The 26104-nt window shown below is 36.9% G+C and overlaps 1 protein-coding gene across 1 annotated transcript in view; it reads right to left on the reverse strand.

Annotated features, from left to right (window-relative positions):
• Nucleotides 1-26104, reverse strand: part of LOC149580102 (protein ROOT INITIATION DEFECTIVE 3-like) — a 287451-nt gene that overhangs the window by 238542 nt on the left and 22805 nt on the right. The gene's annotated exons all lie outside the window — the stretch shown is intronic.

Genomic DNA, 26104 nt, shown 5'->3' on the forward strand with positions numbered 1-26104 from the left:
TATTAAAATTCTGTAGAATCATGCATAACTCACCAACATTAAATTTAACAGGTTGCCACTCAACTACTAATCATATGTAAAACAATCATGCATTAGAATACCAACAATCGCTCAAAAAAACCTATGCGGAAAAGGATTTTGTATGAGACAACCCTTTCTGGAAACATAAATACCGCATTTTTAAGTGTGATGATAAATTATAATTTTTTAGAACAATTAACTTTATGAAAGAGTGCATTAATTTGTTAAACAATCATCGTCAATATTGTGTAACTAGAATGAGGAAAGAGGACAAAAAGAGTGATGAGACCATTATTGCAACATGCTAATTTTGCCCATTTCTAAATAAAAATTAAGGATCCGCACCGCAGATGGAACCGGCAAGGATCTGCAATCCTGCACGAATAATCAAGGATCCACCACGGATCCGCATCAAAGGGAGGCAAAAAAAGGTTATAATGTGGACCCAATTAAGTTTTTAAATATTTTTTTCTTGTGCAAACCCTAAAAACGGCCCTTTAGGTCATTATGCAAGTTCATTTCCACTCACATTTGCTCTCTATTTTGCTCTCTCATAGTTGCTAGTTTGAAGTGAAGTGCTTGGATTCAAAGGAGATCAGTTGAGGAGCTCCAATTACCTTGCAAGAAGAGTTTAAGGTATGCATTTCAACCATATTCTTTAGTTCTTTCATAGATTATTGATTTATTTCTAGTTTTCGAAATTTTCAAGTTTTTGTATAAGTGTTAAGCATGGTTTACTTTCCTTTTTTTCTAGATTGCAAGAATAGAACAATGAGTAGTCAAGTCTCAGTGGGAGGGGCCGGAACACCAAGGGGTTTCCTTAATGGAGACACACAACAAGAATCACACAATGTCTTGGGGGTGGGGCATACATATGAAAATGTAATTTATTGCAATGTACAACATAGAACCTCCTACTCCCAAGTGAAACTACATTTTTTGGGCCCTGCAGGTGAAGGAATTAACATGTGTGAGGGTAGTAAGCCAGATCACAAGGGATTACTTGCTACACAAATAGCAACATTAGCAAAAGAGCAAGAAGATGTTGATAGAGCAATTGCAAAAGCAAAATGTGGAGCTTCCAAAAGAACAAATACTCCAACACCACCATCCAATCAAATAAGCACAAGAACACATCCTTTTCTACCTATGCCAACTATAAATGATGAAGATGCAAACCCATCTCCACTCACCCACAAGAGAGGCCCACTAGATAGGGCATTCCAAAATGAATTGAGAGACATTGTTGATCACAAAATTGGACGTTGTTTAATTGCAAATGGCATTTCATTTAATTTTGTGAGATCACTTTATTTTAGGGAGATGGTACAAGCAATAAATGAAGCACCCCATGGTTACAAACCACCCGGTTATGAGAAGTTGTCCACTACCATATTTCATGATGAGAGGAAATCTATAGAGGCTTAATTTCAACCAATAAGAGATTCTTGGGTTCAATCAGGTGTGTCTATAATTTCGGATGGGTGGAAATATTGCAAAAACTGTCCATTGATCGATATTATTGGTGTTTGCCCTAAGGGGGGCAATGTTCTTGAAGGCAGTTGATTGTGAAGGACAACTGAAAGATTCAGAATTTATTTCACGCATTCTCATTGATGCCATAGAGTCGGTGGCTCCTGATAATTTTGTCCAAGTGGTCACGGACAATGCAAAAGTTTGCAAGGCTGCAGAGATAATTGTAGAGTCTAGATATGATCATATTTTTTGGAAACCATGCACTGTCCACTCTCTCAATTTGGTGATGAAATCAATTGGCATCAAAATAGATTAGGAGAAAAGGATAAAAGAGGAAGTTGAAGAGATTCAAATGTTTGTGGCAAATTGCCACATGTTACAAGCAACTTTTAGGAGTTTCTTGGACTTGGAATTATTGAAGTTAAATTTGTAAAGTTAATATTCAATTATATATTATTGGATTCCATCATTAAAAAAAATGTTCTTTACATTAACATGTTTTAATTTTTAAATGTATTACTAACTTGAGTTTAACATGTTCTTAGGTTGATGAAACCCACTTTACCTCTCACATAATCGTCTTGAGACAACTTGTGAAGGTAAAAGAAGCATTGAAACAAATGGTCATTAGCCCCCAATGGGGCATTTGGAAGAATTCCAATACAGCAAGGGCCTTAAATGTGAGAAGAATGACACTCGATGAGGATTGGTGGGGTCTTGTGACTTATGTGTTGGAAGTCACTGATCTAATAATGGCAATGCTTCGCTTTACAAACAGTGATGAGCCATGCCTTGGGGATATTTATGATTCCATTAACACTATGTTGGAAGAGATTAAAATGGTAAGTTCTACGTTCTTTTACAACAATTGTTTATTTGAGAGATATCTAGATTATACAGTTTAAAGTGACATAATCACTAATTATAATTATTATTCATATCTCATATTCTAGGTCATACAAAGGAGTGAGAATGATCCTCAGGACACCTTTTACAACAAAGTGGAAGCAATTGTTCATCATCGATGGAACAAGATGACCACACCTTTGCACCTCCTTGCATATGCTCTATCCCCAAGGTAATGTAGTGCTTATCAAATACTTGTGCTTATGTTATCTAATGTTTGTGCTATTGATATTTGATAGTGTTCAATTGTCTTTTGTTATCCCCAAGTACTATAGTGCAAATATACTTCGCCTTCCAGGTAGAGTGCCACCATTTAGAGATGCAGAGGTTGCAAATGGGTATAAGAGGGCACTAGCTAAAATATTCCAAGATCCAGAGATTGGGGCAATTGTGAGGAGTGAATTTGTTGCCTTCATCTCAGGTGATAATTTCCACCCTATTGCTATAGTAGATCAAAGCAAGATGGATGCTTTAAATGGTGGTACCTTCATGGGCAAGCCTTCATGTACCTCCAACCTCTTGCCATAAAGGTCCTCTTTGAAGTAAATTTGTAAAATTTAGGTGTAATGTCCCGTTTCAGGGCATTAGATATTTCCCCTTTGAATTGTATAAATTTAATAATACTCCATATGATCTCCTCTTCAATGTTAGATATTCTATATCCAGTATTACATAGAGACGTGTCTTTTCATTAATATTAATTATATTTAATAAAGTAGTTATATTATATTTTATTATATTAATTATATATGATTATATATTATATATGAATCATTTTAATTAGTTATAAGAATATTATTTTACTATATAACAAAGACATAATATCATATACTATTGTCATACAAGTATATATTAATTATCTATGGCATATAAATATCTAATTATATACAATTAAATAATAATATTCATATATATATATATATATATAATTAATATTTATAATTATATAATATATAACAATTTATATTTGTATCTTAGTATAATTATAATATTTTATATAAATTATCGATTATTAATATCATAGTCTTTAAGTGTAATACTTATTTATTAGTTAATTTATATGCCGAAATGGGGATATCACAGTCCTCCCCTCTTGAATTTGTTCATCCTCAAGAAAAATCATTCATACACGAACTCTTTCATAGATTCAAAACATATTTGCATACAAAGGTCCTAAAAGATTTATGAAATATACATCTTAATGAATGAAAACACAAAGCAAACATGGTGCAAACAAATGAAGACATGAAGCAAACACGATGCAACCACACAATATACACGATATCCGATTCCTTGATTGTGAATTTGCAAACACAAAAAATCATTAGTACACATTTATATATAAATTTTCCTTTTTAGGATTTCCTTATGTCAATCCCCTAACAAGGTATTTATGGTCTCAATTTAATAACTTGTCAATCAAAAGTATAGTTCATTTATTAACTCATCATTTTTTGAGTACAGGAGGAGAAACTATAATAGGGTGCCCTATTACCCAATCATGGGCCTCACCGTTCTCCCTCATTATTGTAATCTCTCTCCGATCATCATCTCCAAGATAGTGCCTTTGTATGATGTACCCCAAGGTATTCGCTCCACCATAGGCCTTACCTAGTACCCTTGGATGATGCAACCCAATGCCCATCTCACCACAGTCCTTACCTAGTACCTCTGAGTGGTGTCACCCAACCCATTCCACCGCAAGCCTTATCTCATCTTGGAAGATGACGACCAACATTATAATTTATCTTAAAAGATGACGACCACTTGTAATGTCCTATTTCAAGGCATTAGATATTTCCCTTTTGAATTGTATAATTTGATAATACTCCATATGATCTCCTCTTCAATGTTATATATATATCCAATATTACATAGAGACGTGTCTTTTCATTAATATTAATTATATTTAGTAAGGTAGTTATATTATATTTTATTATATTAATTATATATGATTATATATTATATATGAATCATTTTAATTAGTTATAAGAATATTATTTTACTATATAACAAAGATATAATATCATATACTATTGTCATACAAGGATATATTAATTATCTACGGCATATAAATATCTAATTATATATAAATATATAATAATATTCATATATATATATATATATATGTATGTATATATATGTATAATTAATATTTATAATTATATAATATATAACAATTTATATTTGTATCTTAGTATAATTATAATATTTTATATAAATTATCGATTATTAATATTATACTCTTCAAGTGTAATACTTATTTATTAGTTAATTTATATGCCGATATGGGGATATCACATTTAGCACCTGAAAGTTCATTTCTTAAGCTTAAAGTTAACACTCTCAATTCCTTGAATTTATCTTGATTGTTATATTGATATTTTTTAATTTCTCTTTAGGTTGCCATCTCTTCTGCAGCTGAGCGAAATTGGAGTACTTACTCGTTTATCCACTAAGTCAAACGCAACCAATTGGCTGAGAAAAAAGAAGACTTTGTGTTCATTCACAACAATTTGCGCTTGTTGTCAAGAAGGATTCTAAGTACAAGAAGGGGCCTGAAAAGCTTCGGGATGTAGCATCCGAGACTCGGGACTTGCTAGATGCACTTTGCTTGATGTGGATGATGAGGAGGATGATTATGAGTTCACAATCCCCTCTACTACTAGTGGAAGTGGTTTAGGTTCCTCTGGTGATACAAATATAGCACTTGCAACTCATCAGTACCCCTCTGATGCGAATTTTCTTGAAAATCCATTTGATGATTAAATCAAAAACTTAAGTCTTGACTCATGACTCTTTTATGAGTAAATCATTTTACAAACTTTAAGTTTAAAGATCTATATTTTGAATGTTACAAACTTTCACTTTCAATAATTCAATATGAATGTGTTGATTTTCTTTATAATTGTGAAAATACATCAATTATTAAGTATAATAGATTCATAGATGCATACTAGAATCATAGATTCATACCGTGAAATGATTTAGTTTTAGAATTATGTATATTTCTCTTATTTTTAGTATATATATGTGTGTGTGTGTGTGTGTGTGTGTGTGTGTGTGTGTGTGTGTGTGTGTGTGTGTGTGTGTGCGCGCACGAATCCTCCATGAATAATAATTGGGAAAAAGAATCTCAAGTCCATGGATCCGATTCACATGCCCGAATCGGATTCGTTTCACGAATCGGCAATTAAGGTTATAAACAATATCTTTCATATTCACATGAAAATAGTTATAACAGCTATATTAAGTATTCAAATGAAAGGGATCAACAATTATAACAAATTAACTAATCCTAGTCCATTGAAAGAGAGTAATTGTTTTAACAATATTAAACACTACCATATATCAATTAGAAATGTGGTAACATAAAAGTAAGGTACCCAAAAAGTAGTTATCTTGCATCAAGATCATAACCTTGTCTTGTGCAAGCCTTGGCATCCAGAAGAGAGGAGAAGCATTGCCAAGGGCTTAACCTCCCAACCATGAACCCTTAAGCATCCCTACACAATCTCTACTGAGAAAGGCCTTCCCTACCCTAGGATAAGGCTTGGGACACCACTGTCCTACTGTTGAGCACCTTGGTGTTAGAGCGTCAGCTAGGTATAGCTAGCTAGGCTATGGATACCTTCCATCAACCTTTCTCCCAACTACTAGCAACCCTGACCTCTAGTGATCACAGCAGGAAGCATGCCACTAACCTACCTTGGCCAAGGATTTGTGTGGGCACTGTGTACCCAATCACCCACCGCTCGACTTGACAAACAAGACCTATACATTGGACTACCATGAGCTTACCCAGTTTAAAACATTTCCATAACTTGCCTATTAGTTACTGATTTTCTTTCTCTTATCATGCAGGAATAACCCGTGGTTCAATAATTTTTGACACACACCCTTGATCTCGACCTTTCTTGTCTTCCTTGATGAATTCTTGGGGTGACTATCTAAGCATTGTATTATCACAGCCAATTACAATCTGCTCGATCTAGGCTTAAGGCTTACAAAAAATTCATAATGTTTTGTTATTTATTTCCTAACTCTACATGAGAATGTTGTCTCTTATCTCAGGGGCATATGGAAGATGCCCCTATATAAGCTTTGCACTGATTGGATCTCTTTTTGAAATAAATGAAGCTCTAATAAGAAATCTAATTCTAAATATAACAAGTTCTTCAACTCTTAAGCTTATATGCACAACCAAAACATGAGTAAATAAAAGAAACTCCTTGGGAGCTAAATTCTATCTATGTTTATCAGTGGTTTTCTTTCCTTTCCAAGCTATGAATTTAGAACCACTTATATCAAATTGCAAGGAATAGAATCTAAGAAAAAGTGCATGACCTGGTAAGATGATGCGATATGTGGGCAATTTCCTTAGCACTTGCTAGAAGTGTGAAGCATGGATTGTGATCGTGGAGAAGAGATCTTACAAAGTGCGGCCTCTAAATTGGCTCACAACACTATATGAAAGGTTTGCACCAATAGTGATGCATGTCGCTGTAATAAGCGACCAAAACTAATGAGTCTTTGCAATGGAATGAAACTAAGAAACAATATGGGATGAGTTGCAAACAAAATGTGACTGGGGTACAAAGTGGAATGATCTTTAGATCAACCTGTTACTATGCATTCAATAATGTGATTGCGATTTCAATGAGCGACTGTGCATTCCATATACTAATGTGACTATAATCTGCGGTTGTGATGCACTAGGCAATTGTAAAAGCAATATGCGACTGAGATATGGATTGTAATTGCAGAGCTATAAATGACTAAAAATTGTTAAGGAATTTGTCATCATTAGCAATAAGAACCATCGTAAATAAAACTTGCTTCTCTTAGTTGAATGCTCAGTTACAAGCCAAAAGAAAGAAGGGTGGCAAAATAAGTTACGGAAACAAAGAGCCATCGGACATACGTGGCAATAACAATAAATTAAAATGGTAGCCGAAAGGACATAAGAGCCCGATGAAGAAAACAAGAAATATAGACACTAAATATATAATATTAAAACCATTGCCCAAATTGGAAATAACAACTCAAACATTGACATCAGATGGAAATGATATTTTTACTCCATATGATTACCATAATGATACTTTACTTTATTAATATATATAACAATTGTTCTTAGCTTGATTTATGCTTAGTAATTTATTTTAGTATTTAATTATGTGTGTGTATATATCTAGATATATGTACATTGATCCAGTTAGCGAATGGTAATCACTTGGTATACTCCTTGCTTACCTAGTCTAGTTTTCCCTTGACCAAGGTGTTTTAGGACACATACCTATTAGCTCAATGGTAGGTGGTGCCCTCACGCCCTTTCCTTTTCTAGCAATGCTTCCCCCCTTTGTTGCGTGCCTACAAAAGTAGTTTGACAAGGCAATCACATATATCATGCTGATATTTGGTAGCTTTAGTTGGATAAACTATGAGACTAAAGTGCATATATGTGTGTGTGTGTGTGAGAGAGAGAGAGAGATAGAGATATAATATATATATAAATTAAATAATCAATTATTATGTGACATATTATTAAGGCACGCTGAGGTCCACACTTTAGTATAGTGAGTCCTAGCTCCACCTCCACTCAATCCAATGACCCAGTTGGGGCCCAGTGGACTGAGCATATCCAAGTGCAGGTCGGGATCGATACAGTTGGAGCCCAATAAAATAATAGTTGTAATTATATTAATTACATTATAATGAACAAACATGTCCCATGAAGGGACATGTCTCTTCTAAGCTTATACTTTTAATATAAATACAAGAGATCGCTGCCTTTGGAAAACACATACAAAACATTATGGCAGTGCTATTACATTTGCAGCAATCCTAAAAAAAACATGGTAGCAAAGCCTAATTGCAAATGTAAGAATCTATCCATTAATCCACCATGAAAGTTGAGTTAGAAGCATGTGTAGATGACACAACATGCGCTTCTTGAAACCACCGCGGCATCAATGATGGACATAACAGAGAACATTTCCCACCTGTCAACAAGAACCCAAAGAACCATAAGTAGGTTGACAAAAAATATGGTCATTCGTACGAGCCCTAATGCTATTACATAGTATTCTTCCCAAAGAGGTTATCGCAAGCTTGACCAAGTTCTTCTTAAACAGAGTTGGATTATTTTCCAATCTCTATAGTGAGATGATGATCAACAAGTACAGAAAAATAACATTTGATGTCGATTTGAACTCCGTATCTAGAAGCAAAAGAATATGTGGGTAACCTCAGGAGCATTACTGAGGCTCAAAGATTAAGGTTGACTAGCATTCCAAACAGCAAGTCAGACGGTGTAAGGATAGACACCGATTGTGGTGAAGTATTTTGGGACAACAGAATAATAGAGTAAGGTGGCAAAGCGAACAACAGACCTTAATATTGACCACGCAGACAATGGAAAACATAAACAAGTGCAAGGCGGTCCCTCCTGAATACTGAGCAAGACATTAATTGATTATCGCAAACCACATCCTTGTAGGGATATTTGAACAAACAACATTTATCCTTTATTCCCCATGGATAGTTGTTGTTGGATTATCATGGCTATAAGTACTGCCACCAAAGTCAACATGTGAATTTTGAGTATGAACGACAAATTTGGATAAAGAGCAACCTTGTCGGAAGATACGTGCAAACATTTGTTTGGAAAGTGGGACATCGCATTGAGGAAACATTATAGTATAAGTCAAATCTGTTTCATGCACTAAGGTTTCTATAGTGGGGTATAATTGGTAAAATACATCATTCCAAAATGAAGGGTAGGAGCCATGTCATCAAGCGAGACACATAACCGACCATTAGAAAAGTGATCGACAAAGATTAAGGGCAGCCATAATAAGGCAAGTGTTCAAATAACACATAGCAGGTCCAAGTAATCAAGCAAGTATAATAAGGCAAGCAAGAATAAGGACAATGATGCTTATGAAAAGGAAAACCATTCATGGATCAATAAATGCAATACATGGGCCCACAGGGGCAAGGTGACTAAATGGAGCATAATGTAGATAATTTATGTATCATGGCATTTAGTTATATTTTAAAAATGTTAAGTAAAACATGTTTATAGTAAATAAGATAAGGCCCTTTTTAAGGGATAAGATGAGGGAATTAAAGGTAGATTAGATGAGTATAATCTATGAGAAATTATAAGGGAATTAAAGATAACTTAAAGTAGGTATAAGTTCAAAATATAAAAATCTAAGTGAATCAAAAAGAAGTGAGAAAATGAGAATGTGTGAATGGAAGATAGCATAGTGTAGTGTCTTTGAAGGAACTCTCTTACACTAAAATCAGTCTAAAAGCCTAAGGTGATTCATCATTCTTTGACTGCATGAGATAAGTATTCTCTTTTGAGTACAATTTTAACTACTGTATTTTTAATAAAGTAAATCTATATGTACTATAAGAGCTATTTGCCTTGATCTTTTATTAGGAAGTTCTTGCAAGAAAAGGAGGATTGATATCAGATTCAGAAGGATTCTAACACTCAGTCAAAAGCATCATTCGATAAGGCACTCAAATGATCGATATTCAGAAGGAACTTGAAAGTTTGTGCGCGTGACTATATGATTGTAATGGGCTTACCCCCTGTGTGCATCATCAGAAAGTAATGACTTCCAAATGATTATCACTTGTATTTTCATAAGTTAGTGGAAGGTGACAATCTTACAATAACTTAAGTCATGATATATATTTTATGTAAATGTTGAAACAAATCAAGATGGATTATATCTTGTAAATCAACAACTAAATGTTAGATGTCATTCACTTGACGGTCTATGAGTTGTTTGTATAGATATATTATAGGTATTTGGTGAATATCATGTATTAATATTTTGCAGGCCATTACCTTATCGATTAATTGGTGAATATCATATGTTGATGTTTTGCAAGCCATTACTAAGTATTTGATGAATATCATATGTTGATATTCTGGAGGCCAATACTCAAGATATCAAATGTGATATCAAAATATTACTCAGACTATTTGGTGAATATCTATGTTGATATTCTGGAGGCCAATACTCATCATATCAAATGTGACATCAAAATGGTGGATATCTTTTGATCAAAGATATCCTTAAAATTTGCCAATGGTATAATATTATCATGTGTTATCCTCCCTAGCTAAGAGAGAGTGTTGATGTTTGGTAGCTTCAGTTGGATCAACTATGACACTAAAGTGCAAATATATATTATGTGTCTGAGATATATTTTATATATATATTTATATATATTTATATATATATTTATATATATTTATATATATATAATAATCAATTATAATGTGAGATATTATATAGTTAAATAATAATTGTTATTATATTAATAACATTATAATGAGCAGACATGTCCCTTTCGGCTCATACTTCTAATATAAATACAAGAGGTCATTATATTTGGAAAACACATAACAAACATTGTGGCACTACTATTACATTTGCAGCGATCCTACAAAAAAAACATATCCAAGTTGTTTAATCAAAATCAAATAATCATATTAGCTAAACCACTTGCCCTTCATATAATATCATTATTCCAAGTTCCCATGAAATTATAACGAATAACCAACACTTCCATTTCACATGAAACCATAACGATTAACTAACTTAACCAATCAACTCAACTTCGCATGAGGTCTCAATGTCTATAAGGAATATTTTATAATTAAGAAAAAATAGTGATGTAACATACCCTCCCTCTTGTGTTTCATCGTTCTTGATGAGCCTTTGTAATTAAAACGAATAACCAACACTTCCATTTCACATGAAACCATAACGATTAACTAACTTAACCAATCAACTCAACTTCGCATGAGGTCTCAATGTCTATAAGGAATATTTTATAATTAAGAAAAAATAGGGATGTAACATACCCTCCCTCTTGTGAATCATCGTTCTTGATGAGCCTTTGCAATTAAAACATTTAAAAGAATATTCACAATACAAGGTATTTATATAGCATCATGAAATCATCTCATTCCAGTTTGAATCAATCTAAGCAAAAATCAAAATGAAAGCTTATCATTCCATTATCTCAATGCTTTCCAAAAAATGCTTACATAATACTATAAGATCAAAAGCAAAACACACACATACCTATGTTTACTTTACCATATGTGTGCTCCCTTCACCATGCCATAACATTACTTTGAATTTAGGATATTCTATTTCATGTTCCTATCATCACTCAAGTAGACACTTACAACATTCTTAGTTCATTTCTCATAAAAATAGCTTGTGTAAGAGAATTTTCAATGTTCTATATTCAAAAGCAAAGATAATTGTTCAAAGACTTCCAATTCTTTAACTAGCATAAGCTTGATCTCAAGTAATTAAATCATTCATACATACCATCTAATATATGGTACTCATTAAATGAGTAAAATCATCCTCGTAGGCTCACAACTCACTTGAAAGGGTTAGTGGATCCATGTTTCCATTTATAGAAACTAGGCCTTCATGCCCATCTTATCACAATAATATTCAAATAGAAATTTTAAATCACTTTATGATAGAAATGTATTTCATCTCTAAAAATAAAAAATTTAAGTGGTACAAGTCTTTCGTCTTAATGTGATTAAGCATTCACATGCCATCAATGTAAAACAAGTATGCTTAATATAAACATAAAAATTACAATTCATCGTGATAATTTATTATCATATGGAATCAATACAACATATGTAGTATAACTAAAGGATTTAAGCAATACAAATCCACAAAGCCTGAAGAATACCTCCATGCAAGAACCTATCACATAGAAGAAAAACCAAAGAAGAGGCAAGGGTTTTTCTCTGAGAATATGCAAATTATATTATTAGACTAAAAGAATGAGAGATAATTACAGAAGATCAATCCTTATAGAAGGAGATTGAAAACTTAAAAGGGAAACCCTAAGAGGTAAATGACATTTAATAATTACTAATTAATTATTAAATGGAAATGCAAAATGCATAAAGTGAAATCTTAAGGGAACAAAGGTAGTTAAATAAATGAAATTATAGTAACGCTTTACTCTAACACCCCCCCTTAAGATGAGCAACAATGCAACTACAAACAATGTAGAAAGAGCAAGGAAACTACAATGCAATGTTGAAAGCAAACTTGGGTCCCGGCAACAAGGCCTGATGAGGTACCCAATCACAACCAAAGCTCTATGAAATGGAGAAACAGGAAAAACCACATGAGAAAAACTCTACTCCAAACAAAGATAGCAAGAAAAGAAGGAAGGAAGGACTCATCAATGAGACCCCCAAGGACAACTTCCTTCACCCCAAGCAAGGTTTAGTGAAGATGTCTACAACCTTCTCAGCAATGGAAATGTACTTCGAGGTCAGAGCACCATCCTGAATCAGATGCCTGATGAAGTGCATGTGAAGCTCAATGTGCTTGGTCCGTTGATGCTCAACCAAGTTGCGGGAAACGTGTATAGCACTCTGATTGTCACACCATAGAAAGGTGGGACTATTAGGAGGAAATCCAAACTCTGTCATCAACTGTCAAAGCCACAAAACCTCCTAACTAGCTAGCATAGCTGCCCTATACTCTGCCTCTATAGATGATAATGCGTGAGCATACTGCTTTTTGCAAGACCATGTGATAGGACCAAAACCAAGACAAAAGACAAATCCAAAAGTAGACTTGCGATCATCAATATCACCAGCCCAATATGAGTCTGTGTAATCAACAATGTGAGGATCCCCTGATGTGTAGTGCATGTCATAACATGTAGTACCCTGAATGTACCTAAAGATACATTTGGAAGCTTGCCAATGACTCTCATGTGGCTCATGTGAGAATCGAGAGACAAGTTCAACCACAAAGGAAATATCAGGACATATGTGTGCCAAGTACAATAAACTACCCACAAGCTATCTATATAAAGTGGAATCCATTGTAGTAGTGCAAGCGATAGATAAAACAACACCTGACTGAAAAGGTGTAGGAGCAGGCTTGCAATCAAGCATGTTGAATCTATGAAGCATATCAAGAGCATACTTCTGCTAGAGTATGGCTATCCCATCCAAAGACTAAACAACTTGTAGGCCCAAAAAATAGTACAAAAGTCCAAGGTCTGTCATCTCAAACTACTATCTCAAGGTTCGTTGAACACTCAGTATCATGGAGGATGAGCTACCTATAATGATGAGATCATCTACGTAAAGCACAAGTATCAATAAGTTAGCCCCATGACGCCAAATGTAAACTATAGGATCGGAATGACACCAAGTGAACTATGAAGCAAGCAAGAAGGAATCCATCTTCTCATACCAAGCTCGAGGGTCCTGTTTGAGACCGTATAAAGACCTCCAGAGCCTATATACCAATGAAGAGTCCTGCACAAAACCATGAGGTTGCTTCATATAGATCTCCTCACGAAGGTCTCCATGCAAAAAGACACTCTTCACATCCATCTGAAAAACTGTCCATCCTTGTAAAGCTGCAAGAGAGAGTACAAGGCAAATAGAATTCATTTTCGCAACAAGAGCAAAGCTCTCAGAGTAATCAATACCCTCAACCTGAGAAAAAGCCCTTTGCAACAAGACGTGCCTTGTACCTATCAATGGAACCATTTGCACCATACTTGGTACAATACACCCATCGGCACCGAACCAGCTCTTCTTTTCAGAAGAGGACAAAGGTCCCATGTGTAGTTCTTCATCAAAGAAGAGTAGTCCTCATCCATAGCCCTATCCCACTCTAAGTGTCCTATGTAATATCCCTTTCCAGATATTTACTAAAAAACCTTGATATAAATGTGTAGATTTAAAACCAAACAAAAAGACAATATTTGATATAAATTCCAGAACCTTAATCGTTTTGTAACCAGCAGATTTCCATACAAAAAAACTCAAAAAAGTTTTTGTTTTATTTCTCCAATATTCAGAAGTACATATATAAATCAAGAGTTAGCATAAATAACCGCCAAATACATTACTATATTATATAACAGCAATACAATAACATGCAACAATCCAAATAATCCAATCTTATAAACAGAAATAACAGTCAGGTTGACAAATGCAGATTAAACCTGTAAGAAGGCTAGGTTTGTGTCCAACCTGCAAAAGCTTCTTCAAGGGTTTGCGTCCTCGAAGAGATAACTAGTCACTGTTTCCAACTCCTAGATTAAGATTTGTTTATAAATATTATCCTCTTCGTGCCTCCCCATGCAGAGCCTGTTGTCCTTTATCACTTTTCCTAATGTGATGCACGTCGTTTTAGGCAATGTGGGATAAAATGCTTTTTTTGTCCTTTAGTCACTTAAGTGAACATAATACCTTTTTAAAATAAAGTGACAAATTAAATGAACTTTTAAAGTCACTTAGTCAGTGAACCATATAATCATTAGACATCACAATAACCAAAACAAAAGAACTCGGATAAGCACGTGCAATAGCTCCTTGGAAAGCTCTCGGCGAGATGCTTTGTAATGTCCCCATTTTAGCAGTTGACCAAGTGTGTGTGCGTTAGCCTTGTTCTACATGGTCCCGAGGGCTAACGAAGGGTTTAATGGGATCTTGGAGTGTTTTGGCCTAGTCATTTTCAGTTTGGGCCAAAACGAAGTTGATTTACTCAGTTTCAGGCATACTTACTATATTTAGTAAGTCGGCAGGACACAGTGCAAGTCAATTTTGGTGATTGGATTCGATACTCCTCGGTGAGAGCTTTCCGATGAGCTATCACTCGCATTATTCGGAGTCCGATTGCTAATACATTTTAATGCCTGAAGTTTTATTAAAGTAACGTCTAATTTAATTGTAAAATATTGAAGTGTTACTTTAATATTTATTTTATGGTGATGTGTACCCAAGGGAGACATAAGGGGTATTTTAATATATGTTTTATATTACACATCTTTATCCCACATTGCCCATATGAGTTGAGCGGACCCGTGGGAATAGAATAAAAGGAAGCATTTGTAGCTTCATTAGACAGGTTGAATATGAGAAGAAATTGGTGTGTGAGTTGCACCTTTGTTCTTGGCATTTGAGGACGTCTATCCTCTCTTGTAACATTCTAGACGTCATTCCCTTGGGGTTTGGCCTTTGGAATTCCTTCTTATTGGCTTCATTATCAGGCAGTTTAGTTGCATTTCCGGCTACAGGCAAATTTGATATTTTGCTCATATCTTCTTCACTACTTGTTCGACGCTTATGCCGCTTGGAGGGAATGGTATTATGAAGGTAGTGAACTGATTGGAGGACAAAGTATTGTAGCAGCAAGTTCGTAAGCATGGGCTGGAGTATTATGACAATATTGCTGAAGTAATTAGTGAGTTGATAAATCTGCCATGTATTTGGTTTTATGAATTCTGAAAATAACATTTTATTAGCAGCAGTTCATTTCCACTTTGCATATTATTGTAGTTTCTTTCTTGTTTATGTTGTATGATACCAATTCCATGCACGAAACACAACAAACAAATAAACGTTTGATTTCCAGAGTTATAAGGGGTTTTAAGAAGTTGAATGCAAACTGTTTGACATAATTCCTTTCAGCAATTTGGTTTAGTTTTTTGGGACATCCAAGGGTGTCCATTACAGTGGTATCAGAGCTATAAGTCCTGCCATCCTGTGGAGGTCTTATAGGGAATTTGGAACAGCCGGATAGAGGGAAAAAGTAAGTAAAAAACACAGGCTAAGCATTTATGTTTGAGCATGCAACAGGGGTCTTATAATTTCCGCGATACCAGAGCAAGACAAAATAGGATTTCAGACTTGCAAAGCAAACAGTCTAGTACATCCGTGCAGGGGGACATTGAATTCAACCATACAGACACAGAGGAGATATTCTGTGATCAGGACAATAATATGGGTGATCGAGATGACAGGAATACAGGATTAGGCGGAGGTAGAAATGCTGGTCTAGATCAGGGGGAGGTACTGTTCCGACAGTTACTGGATACATTAGAGCAGGGGCAGCGTATGCAGCAGGAGCAGAATAGGCGAATGGACATGATGTTGCAGCTCATGGCTAGACAGATGGGTGTCAATATTAATCCAGGTGATGCCAACAACAGAAACAATAACAACGAGAGAAACAATAACAACGGGGGAAACAATAACCATGAAGGCCAAGGCAACAACAATGGTCCTGAGAATAACATTAATGGTAATAATGGACACGGCAACAATGGGAATGAGGCTGATAACTTTAGACATGTTGCACGCCCAGCACGGACTGCGAGCTCGAGACCTCTTCTACCCACTTTTCCACCTAGAGATCCGGTTCAACCAGTAAACGAACTGCAGATTACCGAGTTACAGGATCAGTTCAGGAGGGACTGGGAGGCTAGTGGACCAGAGTTTCAGGCGGATATTTCTCTTAGAGATTATATGGACTTGAGGATGAGACACATGCCTAAAGCAGGAGGGAGGAATCAAAACTTTGAGCTGAGGAAGAAAGTTGGAAAACTTTCTTTACCTTATTATGATGCTTCAGGGAAGATGACTGCACGAGTTTGGGTGCAGAAGGTAGATACATACTTGCAGCTAAATCCTATGCCTGAGGAGGAGGCTATCAAGTATGCGACTATGCACTTGGATGGCGTTGCACATGAATGGTGGCATCATGGCATGGTGACTTTGGGGCATAATCAGATTACATCCTATGAGGAATTCACCGAAACATTGATTGGGAGATTTGACACTAAGGATCCCGAGTTACATTTCAAGGAGCTAGCACAGTTAAAACAGTCAGGTTCTGTGGATGCTTACATTGCCGAGTTTCAGCGCTTGTCTGTACTTGTTACTGATATCTCTCCTAGGAGATTGGTGGTGTTATTTTGTGATGGTCTTGCTGATCCATTACGAGGTTGGGTGAAGGAACATGATCCACTCACGTTAGCTGAAGCAACTAAAAAGGCACGAGATTTAGCCCCTTCGGTATACAAAGGAAAAAACCATTCAACAGATTCTTCCTACCGCAAGGACAAAGACAAAAAATCATTTCAGAAAGAGTATAGCAAACCCAAAGAAGGATCAAAAGGACTAGACAATGAAACCTTGAATGAACTTTGAAAGAAGAAGCTGTGCTTCCATTGTAGAGAGCCTTGGGACTTATCTCATAAATGTTCTCTCAAGGCTAAGGCAAATCAAATGGAGTATTTTTCAGCAGAAGAGTCAGAGTCAGAAGGGGAGGATCAGCACTCCGATTCAGATGAGGGTAACACTATAGAGGAGAGCAACATCCCTAAGGATGATAGATCGTTGGCACGCTTGACAGGGGCCCAAAAGGCAATCACATTTAAGGTCAGGGGTACTATCCAGGGGCAGAAAGTGATATCTCTTATTGACACTGGGGCTACACATAACTTCATAGATGCACAGTTGGTAGCCAGGAGAGGGTTACAGACAGAGGAGCATGATGGGTTTAGAGTCATGGTGGCTAACGGTGATAAGTTATTATGCACTCGGAAGATATCTAATCTTCGCATCAGGTTTGGAGATGGCTACGAGTTGGAGGATGAGTTCTATGTTGTGGACATGGGAGATTATGATGTCATCCTCGGCATGACATGGATGGCTTCACTAGTTGAGTTCACACTCAATCTAGCGAAATTGGAGATGAGATTCCAGCATGAGGGCAGAACTGTGGTACTTAGAGGGCTTTCAGATGGAGGTTGCAGAGTAGTGTCCTTGAGGAGAATGCAGAGACTTTTTCGTCATGATGACATAGAGTGGGCGGCAGAGTGCCACATTATGCCAACTTCACCAGAGCCACAAGAAAAGAGTCATCCACTAGATGTCCAGAAGATACTTGATAGACACGCTAAAGTATTTAGCGATATTCCTCATGGGGTTCCTCCTGACAGAGGGATGGAACATGTTATTGAGCTCGAGGAGGGAGCCAAACCAGTTATGATTACTCCCTATCGTCATCCTAAGAAACACAAGGATGAGATAGAGAAGGCGATTAAGGATTTGTTGGAGATGGGGCATATCAGGCCCAGTAAGAGCCCTTTTGCTTCAGCAGTAGTATTGGTAAAGAAGAAGGATGGGATGATGCGCATGTGCATCGATTACAGGGCACTGAATAAGAAAACAATTAAAAACAGGTATCCCATTCCTAGGATTGATGAGCTGATTGATGAGTTGCATGGGGCATGCTTCTTCGCCAAAATTGATTTGCGATCCGGATACCATCAGATCAGGATGAGAGCAAAGGACATTGAGAAAACAGCCTTCCGATGTCACTATGGCCACTTTGAGTTCATGGTTATGCCATTTGGTCTAACCAATGCACCTGCTACATTTCAAAGTTGTATGAACCAGGTATTTAGGAAGCAGCTGAGGAGATTTGTCTTGATCTTCTTTGATGACATCTTGGTCTTCAGTAAGACCTGGGAGGAGCACTTACATCCTCTAGAGGAGGTGTTATCTATTCTGGAGAGAGAGTCATTGTATGCCAAGGAATCTAAATGTTTGGCATGACTGAGCTTCTTTACCTAGGGCATATCATTAGTGCAGATATTGTTCGGGTTGATCCCGAAAAGATTAGAGCTATTGTAGAATGGCCTACTCCCACAAACCTTACACAGCTTAAGGGATTCTTTGGTTTATGTGGTTTTTATAGGAGGTTTGTTAAGGGATTCTCACAGATTGCTACACCCTTGACAGATCTTACCAGGAAAGGAGCCTTCGTGTGGACAGGGGCAGCACAGAGGTGTTTTGAGCATTTCAAGCAGGTAATGTCTTCATGTCCAGTTCTAGCTCTACCGGATTTCACGAAGCCTTTTGAGCTTCATTGTGATGCATCAGGTGATGGGATTGGAGCAATATTGATGCAGGAGAAGCATCCCATTGCATTCGAGAGTAGGAAGCTCCGAGGAGTTGAGAAACGTTATTCTGTCTATGACCGGGAGATGTTGGCCATAATGCATGCATTGGCCAAATTTCGATCATATTTGGTAGGTGGACGTTTTGTGATCAAGACTGATCACAACAGTATTAAATACTTCATGAGCCAGCGTGATCTTAATGACCGGCAACAAAAATGGGTGACTAAATTGCAGGCTTATGACTTTGACATAGAGTTTGTCAAAGGTAAGAAAAATGTGGTGGCTGATGCCTTATCTCGGAGACCTCACTTATGTGCTCTAGTAGAAATTTCAGGAGATTGGAGAGATCGGATTATAGCAGAGTATGTCGGAGATGCTTGGGCTTCTGGATTGATTTCAGGTACCATACAGGATGATCGCTATGAGGTGATAGATGGATTGATCAGAGTTCAGGACAGGGTTTATTTGATTCCGTCATCACATTTGAGAGAGGCGATACTGAAGGCATTTCATGATGCACCCACAGCTGGACATTCGGGGGTCTTCAAGACCTACAGGCAGATCCGAGAGCGGTTTTCATGGAAAGGGCTCAAGGATGATGTTCAGAGGTATGTCAGGGAGTGTGTGGTTTGTCAACAGAATAAGGGAGAACACACATTTCCTGCAGGTTTATTACAGCCCTTGCCCATTCCTGATAGGAAATGGGAAAGTATTTCGATGGACTTCATCACTGGTTTACCACGAGTGCAGGGAAGGGATTGCATCTATGTGGTTGTGGACCACTTGACAAAGTTTGCTCACTTCATTGCTATTCCGTCCACTTACACAGCAGCACAGGTGGCAGATCTTTTCTTTAAAGAGATATTCAGGTTACATGGGTTGCCCAGATTCATTGTCAGCGACCGGGATAGTAAGTTTGAGTGTTTTTTGGCAAGAGTTGTTTAGGTTGTGTGGTACAGATCTTACACCTAGCACTAGTTATCATCCGCAAACAGATGGGCAAACAGAGATTGTGAATAAATGGGCGGAAGGATATTTGAGAAACTATGTAACTACACAACAAAAGGCTTGGATCAGATGGTTGCATATGGGAGAGTATTGTTATAACACCACTTATCATATGTCCATCAAGATGACTCCTTTCATGGCACTCTATGGTTATGAAGCACCTAGCTTCATGGATTTAGTTTTGGGGGACAATAGAGTGCCCAAAGCCAAAAACTTATTGCAGGATAGTCAGGACATCTTGAAAGTGCTCAAAGAGAATATACAACAGGCCCAGAATCAACAGAAATTGTATGTTGATCAGCACCGAATAGAGCACAGTTTCGAAGTAGGGGATATGGTTTACTTGAGGCTACAACCATATAGACAGTCATCGTTCAAGAAGAGCGGAGCTGAAAAGTTGAAACCTAGATTTTATGGTCCCTACAGGGTGATTCGCAAAGTGGGCAAAGTCGCCTATGAGCTTGAGCTTCCAGAGGGCAATCGAGTGCACAATGTGTTTCATGTGTCTAGGCTTAAGAAAGCCATTGGTCAGAGTGTAGTGCCTTCTGCAAATTTACCCCCTTTGGATGAGGAGGGGAAGCTTGTGTTAGTACCTGAGGCTATTCTGGATACCAGAGAGAGGAAGCTTAGAAATAGGATAGTGAAGGAGTATTTGGTCAGATGGAAAGATCTGCCGGAGGAAGATTCTACATGGGAGAGTGAGCAGGTTATTCAGCAGGCTGGACTGAGATTGCTTGAGGACAAGCAATTTCAAGGGGGGCGGACTGTAATGTCCCCATTTTAGCAGTTGACCAAGTGTGTGTGCGTTAGCCTTGTTCTACATGGTCCCGAGGGCTAACGAAGGGTTTAATGGGATCTTGGAGTGTTATGGGATCTTGGAGTGTTTTGGCCTAGTCATTTCCAGTTTGGGCCAAAACGAAGTTGATTTACTCAGTTTCAAGCATACTTATTATATTTAGTAAGTCGGCAGGACACAGTGCAGGTCAATTTTGGTGATTGGATTCGATACTCCTCGGTGAGAGCTTTCCGATGAGCTATCACTCGCATTATTCAGAGTCCGATTGCTAATACATTTTAATGCCTGAAGTTTTATTAAAGTAACGTCTAATTTAATTGTAAAATATTGAAGTGTTACTTTAATATTTATTTTATGGTGATGTGTACCCAAGGGAGACATAAGGGGTATTTTAATATATGTTTTATATTACACATCTTTATCCCACATTGCCCATATGAGTTGAGCGGACCCGTGGAAATAGAATAAAAGGAAGTATTTGTAGCTTCATTAGACAGGTTGAATATGAGAAGAAATTGGTGTGTGAGTTGCAGCTTTGTTCTTGGCATTTGAGGACGTCTATCCTCTCTTGTAACATTCTAGACGTCATTCCCTTGGGGTTTGGCCTTTGGAATTCTTTCTTATTGGCTTCATTATCAGGCAGTTTAGTTGCATTTCCGGCTACAGGCAAATTTGATATTTTGCTCATATCTTCTTCACTACTTGTTCGACGCTTATGCCGCTTGGAGGGAATGGTATTATGAAGGTAGTGGACTGATTGGAGGACAAAGTATTGTAGCAGCAAGTTCGTAAGCATGGGCTGGAGTATTATGACAATATTGCTGAAGTAATTAGTGAGTTGATAAATCTGCCATGTATTTGGTTTTATGAATTCTGAAAATAACATTTTATTAGCAGCAGTTCGTTTCCACTTTGCATATTATTGTAGTTTCTTTCTTGTTTATGTTCTATGATACCAATTCCATGCACGAAACACAACAAACAAATAAACGTTTGATTTCCAGAGTTATAAGGGGTTTTAAGAAGTTGAATGCAAACTGTTTGACATAATTCCTTTCAGCAATTTGGTTTAGTTTTTTGGGACATCCAAGGGTGTCCATTACATGCTTCCAAACCAACACTAAGATACCAAGAATTGTGAGCTCTGTTTACTTACTAAAAATAATAAGCATCTGGACAATTTACCAAAACTGCTCTGATAGGTTTGAAACTAGAAATGTCGAGGCCAAATCTCAAACTGAACCCCGTAAAGAACTTTTTTTGCCTCGAAACCTAGGCAAAGTGAGCCGGCAACACAGAATTATAATGCCCCAAAAAAAAGGGGACATTACAAAGCCTCCCTTCTCAAAGATTGCTTGCCCTCAAGCAATCCGCTCATACTTGTAGAAACCAAATACCAGGGTCCCATACTCGCCTTGAGAAAGAGGTTCTATTACTCAGCCAATGTATTCCGGCATGCATTGGTCAAACTAAATAATAGGGATCAATGTGCCCAATAACTGAATGCCAGGATCCCAAGTGTCACCATAAAGGGACACCAACTGCCATGTTCTACTGCCCTGTGTGCCAATACCCTCAGTCAGAATGAAGGCCTCACTCCAAGAGTGACACTACGAATCTACTGTCAAGTGAAGATGGGAGCTCAACAATATACCAATATCCACCCCAAGATGATAGCAACGAAACTCTCCACCAAGCTCCCCGGTAAAAAGAAATACATAGGGATGCTCCACCTGGATCCCAAATGAGAACTTGTACATTGTCTGAGATACCACTAACTAGCTCCTATAATACTTGTACCACTATACCACTCCTATAATATCTATACCGATGTCAATGACAAATCCGGCCAATTCGACCCCACCACCATATCACCCTAGTGAAAAAGGAGTAATCCTAATCTCTAGAACTTTGATGTGTCAAAAGGCTGAAACACACAGATCATAATCCTATGACTATGTAACAACAAAGCATAATCCACCAAATGTAAGATACCATTAACACCTGGATCCCCAATCACCCAACCAACATGATCCTGAGTAAAGGAAAAAGTGGTTGGTGAATCATCAACATCATGAATGCTAACACTGTCTCCAATATATTGCTGAATGAAAAATGTAGACACCTCATGTGGAACATGGGGTAATGTATGTTCTCCCACTCATCGACAAATAACTCATTGGCCCTTAAAGGCCAACTAGAATCAGCGAATATACTACTAATATTCACAGGAAAATCACTAATAGATGGAATATACCAACAAGAAAAATCATCAATCAACAAATAGGTCGTGGCCATCTCATAAGAGTTGGGTGATAAAACTCTGGATAAGCTAAAAAACCCCTCAGAGCATGCTAAGGATAAATCTGAACTTCCTATTCTACCATAAGTACCCTCACTAATGTCAAAGTCTTCATAAAAGGACGGTTCACCATTAATTGAAATCTTTGAATTATCCTCACTTGTATCACTAACCATGTGTTCATGTGAAGATGTATAGCTGCTATCATAAAAATCAGAATTTTCAGACTCGTCAACTTGCTGATCCATAGAAATTTTCTCACCATAGAAAGTCTCAGACAGGGAACACGTGATTGAATTACATTGTTTGCCTTCACATCTACCCACTTTATGAATTCCTTCAATGATTTGCAAGATTTCTTGTGCCCTTGAACCACGGTTATCTTCTTCATGAGTGGCTGCCCCACTCGTTTGATTTTCAGCTTTGTAAATGGAGTAATGTGTTAAGCTCAATTGAAGGCATAGCTCATCTACCTCATTCTCCTTGTCCTTTCCAAATTTTATTGTTAGATCTCTATCCATTAATAGTTGCAAGTAATCACATTTTATCATTTTCAAAGTTTGAAAAATAGTATGTAAAAGAGGATTTGTGACACCACATACATTCTCATGTCTCTCTTTTATCATAATCTTCCACATGAGATCCTCAATCAACTTGGAAGAATCATCCATCCTTGTCAACACTTGGACAAGCTTGTCCTCTTTGACCAAAAGCATATCCAATAAGTGGAGTAATAATGGTTTTTGACCATCTCCTTTGAACACAAGCAGGCTGTTCTCCAAAGAATCTTCTAATTTTTCATCACCTAGGGAGACATATTTTTAGATATGTCCACTAACTCAACGTGTGCTAGATCATCTATCTTGCCAACATTGTGGTCCATTTGCTCCTCAAAATTTGACATAATTTCCAGCCTAGTATCACCATAAAATTTATCCAAGTTAATTTCCATGTCACCAAATAAGATGCTGGTGTTTTCCATATCTAAATAAGATGGGGAGTTGCCAACATTGGTGGTTTGGTCAACTCTTCTCCATGAGCCATCAACATGCTCATTAGAAGGACTAGTGTAAACAGCTCCATAAGATACTTCTGTCTCCCAATTACCTATTAGTACACTTGTGCCATTATTAGTATTTTACATATTATCATGCGAAAGTTGCTCTTCATTTCTAGTACTACTATTGAGTTGATGAATGTCTTACGCAAATTTCTGTAACTGTCCTCTGCAAGGAGATCTCGAACCAAATCATAGCATTTGTTTCTTATCATATCCGTCTTGTTGTGCAGCTCTAGTTGAAAGTCCACATAATTAATGAAAAGAAATTCTTTTTGAAGCTTTGACTAGAATTTGTTATGATCATCGTACAGTCTGCTTACTTAAGTTTTACTATCAAGTTGGAAGTCTCGAGCTAGCCGGTCTTCATTATCTATTGGTTGAGAAACATTAGCCACCCTGTAAGACTTAGTGGTCACAGATCTCCTATCATCGTTATCAGTTTCCCTCCTGATACTATGTTTCTCATCATATTCATTAGTATAATAAACTCTCGTCCCACTTCCTCTGCCATGTAGCTTTTCATGTGCCTGAGATGGACCCAATCTTGTTTTATATGTTCTGCCTGTAGGCTTACTTTTGCAAACTGTTGTTTTATTACCAATGAGACTAGTGAGATGTGTATGAGGTGTTCTAGAACAAAGTGGCAACAATGAACTTGAGAATGCTGGTAAACACACTGCAATAGAATCCACAGCCACATCACTAGAGCTTGAAAACTGATTTGTGTACAAACGTGAACATAGAGATTTGTTCTCTTCGTCATAGTTGTGTTCTCCCAATTGAAAGTCCATGCTGGTAGATGCAACACAATGCATGGTAGGTGGACCACAACTCATCACATTAACAGTATTAGAAACTTCCCCAGGACTTCCAACTGAGAAATTTTTACTTGTAACAACAAAATCCAAATAATCATTCATTCGATAAGATGGCACAGTCGTTGCAACTTCACGTTTTCCATCATCAAGAAAATCAGTCATTTCGTTTCTTGTTACAATAGTATCTCTATTTGGCTGAAAGCAATGCAGATAAGAATGGTTAGTTGAATCCTTTGTTTCACCAACCAAACTCTTGTGTGTTTCTTTTTGCATTTTTAAATTTTCTTTGCTAAGCTTGAAGGAACTTGTAGAAGTCATCTCCATAGAACCTGATTGATTACCACTTTTAGAAACAGACTCTTGACTACATGCAAACAACTGATCACTCACTATTCCTGTAAAGGTATCAATGGACTTTTTTGTGGCTGTACTGAACACGGCTATCATGTTTTCCTAGATCGTATGCAAATTTGGCAACTGAACTGGAAGCCCTAATGCCAAGTATGAGACTAGCTTCTTCTTTGTTGAACTATTCCAGTGATTTTTTATCACATTGTCTCCCAGGCAAAAAAATTTGCAATTTCTACCCACTTGTTTCCATAAATTTGGTGAAAAAGAATTAGCTAAAACTGTAATAAACTTAACTAAAACTGACCACATAATATAGTCTGAAATCGAGGTATTTTATCAAACACTTGTCATGCAATCTTAACTCCTTCAATATATAAATGTTCTGTAAATAAACGGCACCACTGTTTATATTTAAGCACTATGAATTGACAATATTAACTAATAGCAATACTTTGAAAATCCACCCAAAAAGAAATTAGACTGAACTAACATTAATTATTCATATCAAACTGATGACAGGAAACAATATAACCTCCACTGTATTCAGAAAGTTAAAC

Source organism: Cupressus sempervirens, chromosome 1 (genome assembly GCF_028749045.1).
Source record: "Cupressus sempervirens isolate cs-2001-9-10 chromosome 1, ASM2874904v1, whole genome shotgun sequence".
Classification (NCBI taxonomy): Eukaryota; Viridiplantae; Streptophyta; class Pinopsida; order Cupressales; family Cupressaceae; genus Cupressus; species Cupressus sempervirens.